This window comes from Musca domestica, unplaced genomic scaffold (genome assembly GCF_030504385.1).
Source record: "Musca domestica strain aabys unplaced genomic scaffold, Musca_domestica.polishedcontigs.V.1.1 118, whole genome shotgun sequence".
Lineage (NCBI taxonomy): Eukaryota > Metazoa > Arthropoda > Insecta > Diptera > Muscidae > Musca > Musca domestica.
In genome coordinates, this window is record NW_026712149.1 from 941,430 (window position 1) to 949,232 (window position 7,803).

The following is a 7,803-nucleotide window of genomic DNA, read 5'->3' on the forward strand; positions in this document are numbered from 1 at the left end:
CACTTCCTTGATGTCATCGACCAGTGTCACGGTAACGAGCGATGGTACAAGACACAAAAGATTTTTTCATATTTAAATGCTTAAGTACTCTAACGATACCGACTTATGTTTTTCCAGCTAAATATAAAGAAATCACACTATTACGCTTGAATTACATCACGAGTAAATTTTATTCCGGAAAATTCTCACCAAAATGCTTTTGTACGCTTGTAAACAATATAATGAGCTGGAATAGAACTGGAATAATTTTAACAGCTGTCGGGCGAGTGGCTTAGAAATGACAGCAGTCTGAAGTTGGTTGCAGTTTTTTCATCTCACCCTGTATATCAAATTGTGGAAGTTGTGTCAGAAACCTTCAAAATATCGAAAATCAGGAGGTATCGCTATATGGGGGCTAGACCAATTAGTGGATCTGAATTTAACATTTTTGCAAGGAGAGAAATGACCTACCGACTACCTCAGTTGTCAACTTTCACCTGATCTGATTGGAAAATGTGGCAGAAAATTGAGAAGTACTTGAACGGGGCTATGCCTAAACGTGAACCACCATAGCCCATTTTCAATACCCCAAGTCCCGCAGAACAAACACACATCTGAGTAAAATTTTATCAACCTACTTCATTTCGTTCGGAAGCTAGAGTGATTTCCAACGACAGACGGACGAACATCGCTAATCACGTTAGAATTTTATGCTGATGTAGAATATATATATTTCTTGGGGTCTCCGACAAATTTTTCCAGGAAACTTGAAAAAAATAACTTGAAATAAAATGTCACAAAAACATCAAAATACTGAATTCAAAGAGGCTGTAGCACTCGTTTCGAACTGCAAGTACGAAATTTGAAACAATTCCGTAGAATAATATCCCAAAAAATATTAAAATACCGAATTTGGGGAGGTAAAATTATATGGGGGCTATACGAAGACGTGAACCCGCATAGTCAATTTTCTGTTATAGTTTGCAATTAGGGACTTAAAATGTGAAATTTGAATGACAAACAAATGACAAACTCAATATACCCTCCATACTATGGCGGAGGGTATAAACAATATTGACAAATTTATATTGAAGCTATAAATTCACTGATGCCAAATTATGTTTTCATTTTATTATTTTGAATTTTGCCGGCAATTAAATAATCTTCATTTCTTGTTGCCCCTTGTAGTCGGACATGCAACAACATACCTGCCACCGTTGGGGCGTTGCCGTTTTAACGCTGAACACTGCTAACTTAGTTAACGAAAGTGAATTTCCCACGCTTTCCTCATAGGCACCACAACGACAAGGCAGCGTGGAGGGGTGGGTCAATTTGGCTATGGGCAGAACATTGACTCTGCACCAACAAGCGAGGAGGAACGCCGAAAGAGGTGTACATGGATGGGTTGTTTGTCCACCCCATCGTTGACTTCTGTTTCTTCGTAATTGACGGTGTGGACGACGACGACGACGGCGTTGTTGGTGGCGAAGGCTGAAGACATGCAAACAGTTGAGGGTGTGATGTGTCGCATGGTGCAATGCAGCAAATTGTTAACTTTTGCGGTTTGTGTGTTCCGTGTTTGTTTTTGTTTTTGCTGAGTTTGACCCTGTTTTTTGCTGTTGATGGTGGAGGTAGAGTTTCTTCTACTCTCTAGGCTACCGGCGGAATAATTTTCTTAGTTTCCTGGCACCAACAACAGCAGCAACAACGACAACAACAATTGGCGCAGCCATCATCACTGTGTTGCCACCTTCTCTCACATGTTTCATTTAACTTAATTAATACAATTGTTGTGGTTGTTGTTGCTGTTATTTTAAAACTTGCTGTTGCAATGGCTTGTTGCCTACATTATTGTTGTTGTAGCTACACGTTGCTGGAAAATCCAACAAATTTATGTCTGCAGTTAAGCAAATGCTGCAGTTAAACATTTAAAGGCTTTTTAAGTTTTGCGAAAATGAATAAAGAAACAAAGAAAGGCTCAACTTCAGCGGATTGCTACAGCTAAGGTCTTCTAAATGGCAGCACTTTTGGATGTCATTTCGTTTTTTTGTGGCAGCCCACTTTTGTTATCCTGAAAATGACCACCAGTTGCTCGATCATTGCTAGATTTTGAGACATAGCTGTTTATTCAGTTGGCCATAGGAAGTTGCTGTATTTAGACGGCGATTTTACCGCCAAAGACTTTGAATTAAAAACTCGGTTATTTTGCGGTTGACAGTCGGAATTGTATTAGACACGCAAACCACTACTGTCCTTCGGCGGCTTGTGGTTGTTGTAAGATTCTGCTTCATTCACACGGACACAAGCAAAACATTTATAATACATTTCATGCTCAACATTGAGTCGACGATAACAGAAGTCTTTAAGAACACTTGTTTCCGTTTTACATGAAATTATAAGGACATTTCAGAAAATTCCATTTTATATACCCAACAAAACCATTGTCTCCTTGAATAACAGCTATTTAGATGATAATAATAGGGTGAGCGAAGTTTTTTTTTGTGAAGAGGCTTACGAACGGCATTCGGGTGTATGCGTAGAGGCGTTAGGGATGGCGGTTGCGTAAAATCCTCTAGGTGTGTAACGAAAGTTGTTTAAGTTGATGTATTTCTATCAAACGTTGAGTTCTGGACTTGGGCATGAACTTTTCTAGAGTGAAATAAGGAGCGAAGACATAAAACTGTAAAGAGTCGACAAAATACACTACGAAAATCTATTTATACCCTACACCACAAGGTGGTCAGGGTATTATGTCTTTGTGCATTTGTTTGTAACAGGCAAAAGGAATCGAGATAGACCCATAGTTTCTTTTGATGATCTGCATAGAATCACATCCTGAGTCGATTTATGCATGTCCGTCCGTCCGTCTGTCAATGTATTTTTGTAAACAAAGTACAGTTCGCATTTATTGCCCTATCCAGATGAAATTTCGCACAAATCATTTGTTTGGCCCAAGGACGAAAACTATTGAAATTGGAGATAATCGGCCAAAATTTAGATATAGCTCCCATATATATCTTCGTCCGATTTGCCTTTTATTGTGCACCAAACGTGTAAACAATATTTGCTGAAATTTATCAAATACTGCTCAGAAATAACTTTGCTAAATTTTATCGAGATCGATTCAGATTTGGATATAGCTCGCATATATAACTTCGTCCGATTTACCTTCGATTTTGCACCAAACGTCTAATATTTGCCCAAATTGAATGAAATTTTGCATTTACGACCGAATTGAGTCTTGAAGCTACTACATCAAATTTGGTGAAGATCGGTTCAGATATAGCTATAGCTCCCATATATACTGTTCATCCGATTTGTCATATTTGTTACCCACAGCCGTAATATGCACTCCGTAACAACGATATTCAGGAAAATATATCAAATACAGCTCAGAAATATCTTTGCCAAATTTTATCAAGATCGGTTCCGATTTGGATATAGCTCCTATATATATTTTTATCCGATTTCAAATTAATTGTGCACCAAATGGACAATACAAGTCCGAATTTAAAAGATACAAATGCTTCGGCATATTTGAATTTGATTGGATTCTCCCATAAAAACTTTTAATTGTCATGCGCAGCTCTACTAAATTAGCAAAGTGGTTTAGGGTATCATAAAGTCGGCTCCGCCAGACTTTAAGACTTTCTTTACTGGTTTGAGTATAAAATGTGTACGTGAACGTACCCTTTAGTTGCACAACATTTTCACCGCTAATCTAGCTGACAAAATTTCGATGATCATCACATAAGATATTTTCAATATTATGAATAAAATCGGTAAATATTAAGCTGCCTATAAATAGTAGATACTACAAAGAAAATAATAATCGTTTTCACCCTTGAGTGTGAATTTTTATACCCTCCACCTTGGAAAGGTGGGTGTGAATTTTTATACCCTTGAGTGTGAATTTTCATACCCTCCATTTTGGAAATGGTGGGTATATTTGTCATTCCGTTTGTAACATCCCTGAATATTCATCGTAGACCCCATAAAGTATATATATTCATAATCAGCATAAAATACTAAGTCCGCCTGTCTGTCCACCTGCCCCATATGTATGTCTGTTGAAATCAAAATACAGCCCACATTATTTGACATAGAGCTTTAAAAGTTGGCACAGTAGTTTAACGATTAAAAGGGCTATAGGCCCTGAAAGTTGTTTAAATTCTGTTCAAATATACGCATCAGTAGTCTGGTGATATTACAGAAAGTCCAACGAATGTGCTGCGTATTAGCGTTTAGCGATTTCCGTCCGTCTATCCGACTGTGCGTTTGTAGAAATCACTCTAGCTTCCGAACGAATTGAAGTATATTGATAACATTTCACTCAAATGTATGTTATGTCTGCAGGACTTTTGGTATTGAAAATGGGCCATGTAGGTCCACGTTTTGGTATAGCCCCCATATAACTGTACCCCCCCCGATATTCGGTATTTTGACGATTTTAGCGACATTATTAACCGGAATTGTTTCAAATTTGGTATTTAAAGTTTAGAATTGATACTACAGCCTGTGACAGAAAATTGTCTGTGCAGGTCCACGTCTTCGTATAGCCCCCATATAACGGCACCCTCGATATTCGGTATGTTGATGATTTTAACGACATTATTTAACGGAATTGTTTCAAACTTGGTATTTGAAGTTCGTAATAGATACTGCAGCATAAAACATAAAATGAGCCATGTAGGTCCACGTCTTCGTATAGCCCCCATATAAGAGTACCCCCGATATTCGGTATTTTGTTGATCTTAGCGACATTATATACCGGAATTGCTTCAAATTTCGCATTTGAAGTTCGAAGTGGATGCTACAGCCTAAGATAGAAAATTGTCTGTGCAGGTCCACGTCTTCGTATAGCCTCCATATAACGGTACCTCCCGATATTTGGTATTTTGATGATTTTAGCTACATTATTTACCGATTTTTTTTTATAAATTTCGCATTAGATTATTGCAATGACTTATGACAAAATTTACCTATGCAGGCCCGTGTCGTCGTATAGACAATAATATAACAGCTACATTCGGTATTTTTAAGATTTTAACAGAATTTTTAATGGATTTTATTTTTTTGAGAATTGCAAAATTCATACAAATGATGGAGGATATTCAAAGTTCGGCCCGGCCGAACTTACAGCTTTTTTACTTGTTTTTACCTGACAACATTATTTGTTGAGGGTATGATATTCAGGTTGCAACTATCGTCAGATCTTCACGAAATTTTGCATGGGGGTAGGAGTTTTTTTGGAAAATATTTGGAATTTATGGACCAAAAACCTAAATATTTGTAAAAAATTCCAAAAAAAACGTATAGCCCCCATAAAAATGTACCCCCGACATTTTTATGGGGGCTATACGATATCTTGCACCTATGTATAAAATTCTCATCCAGGGGGTAAAGTTCTCACAACTACTTGAGTGGATTTCCAGAAAATTACATTGAACAAATTGGCTACAATTATAAAAATACCGAATATCGGCAGGTACTGTCATATGTTGCTTATATGAAGACGTGGACCTACGCAGACAATTTTTCGTCAGATTGTAGTATCCTTTACGAGCTTCAAATACAAAATTTTAAACAATTCCGTTGAATAATGTCCATAAAATCATTAATATACCGCATACACAATTTTGTCATAAGCTGTAGGACCCATTACGAACTTTCTGTACGAAATTTGAAACAGTTCTGTTAAAAAATGTCGCTAAAATCATCAAAATATTGAATGTGGGTGTACCTTTTGGACTATTCGATATCGTGGAAAATTCTCGTCCAGGGTGTGGGTTTTTAGACAATAACATTGAAAAATTTTCGTACAATCGTGAAAATACCTATATCTAGAGGTACTGCTATATTTGACCTATATGAAGACGTGGACCTACATAGACAATTTTCATCATAGGTTGTTTGCGAGCATCAAACACAAAATTTTAAACAATGCTGGTGTCCCTAAAATCATCAAAATATCGAATATCGGAAGGTATCGTTATATGGGGCCTGCATACGCAATTTTGTCATAGGCTGCAGTACCCATTACGAACTTTAAATATGCATTTTGAAACGATTCCGTTAAAAATGTAGCTAAAATCATCAAAAAATCGAATATCGAGGGCTATTTGATATCGTGGACCTATATAGACAATTCTCTTCCAGGGGGTAAACTATTAAAAAAGAACTCCTTGTGTGAGTTTACAGAAAATTCCATCAAAAAATTTGGCTACAATTATTAAAATACCGAATATCGGGAGGAGGGGATATACGATATCGTAGATCTATATAAACCATTCTCTTTTAGGGGGTAAAGTACTCAGAAAGAACTCCTTGTCTAGAATTTCAAACAATTCCATTGAATTATGTGGCTAAAATATACGTTATATTAGGGGGGCTATACGATATCGTGTACCCATGTAGCCCATCTTTGAACTTGACCTGCCTGGAGACTAAAAAGAATGATCTGTGCAAAATTTTAGCTTCCAATCTTAATTTATTATGACTCTTGCGTAATTGCAAGAGACGGAAGAACGGACAGGACTAAATCGTCTTAGAATTTCACGCTGATCAAGAATATACATCAGCAAGTCTCTCTGACAGGACTCAGTTGTATACGTACTGATTCATTTACCTATTCCATAACTCAATGCGTCAGAGAATGCATAGAATCACAGGTTTAATACAAGTCTAACTGCCGTTATGTCCCTTAGCACAACAACTTTTGGTTATAGACAAATAGGCTGACTTTTAAATCCCAAAAGTTAATGGCGATATGCCAAACGTTAACGTTCCAGTTCCAACGTTGTGATTAAGATAATTCTCCATTGAAATCTTCAACATGCATACGTTAAGAGAGATTAATCTTCTATTTGGATTTCATTCATAAGTTTTGAATAAATGCTCCAGTTTCTTTTACAGTTCCATCGCATGAATAAGACTGGACAATCGTGAACATTTCACTTCAAACTACATTGGAATATTTTCAAATTTTCATTGATAAATGCAAAAAGTTCACACATGCCGCCTACTTGGAGAACTAGCAGAGTTTTGGTAAAAGCCCGAAACTAAAAACACTCTCTGACCTGATTTACATTATAATGACGACATTATTTGAATTATTAAGAGATTAAATCATAAGCTGTCGAATGTGAGTGCCAATAAATCGAATTTTTAATCGCATGTGTATTATCTGTCTTAAGGTATGTTGATGAATGAGCGAACAAGCGTTGAGCTTTCAAAGCTATGCCATAGAAATGGAATGTTTATTTTGTTTGAGTACTTCGGCGCTTTGTTAGCTGGCATGTGTGAACACTCTACAAAATTGCGACCAATAAATCTGCATAATGGAACATGCCTGTTCGCATGACAATAGTTTCATCGCAGCCGTTGCTTTTGTTTTGTTTTTTTGTGGTCTCAAATTCGCAATAATCTTTTCGAATTCAAATGACGTTTTGTTTAAACTAAAACGAATCAAATGCTTTTGTTAATTCTTTTTGTTTATTTTTTTGGCACATCCATTCCCTGAAGTTGACGAATATGATAGACATAATGGACGGACAGTTTGGGTGATTGCTCAACAAATAGTTTTTTTTTTTTTGTAGTTTTGTTTAATATTCATTCATTCATATCAGCAAAGTGTATGTAATACGTTAGCAAATTTGTTATGAACTCTCATAATACCTGTTGTAGTGTTGGGGTTGTAATCAACTTTATATGTCATAAACTAAAGTCGAAGTAAAGTTAAATTGCTTGAAGTCGAAGTATAACAAAACATAACTCGAAACTAGTAAAGAAAGTTTTAAGTCGGATGGGGCCGACTTTATGATA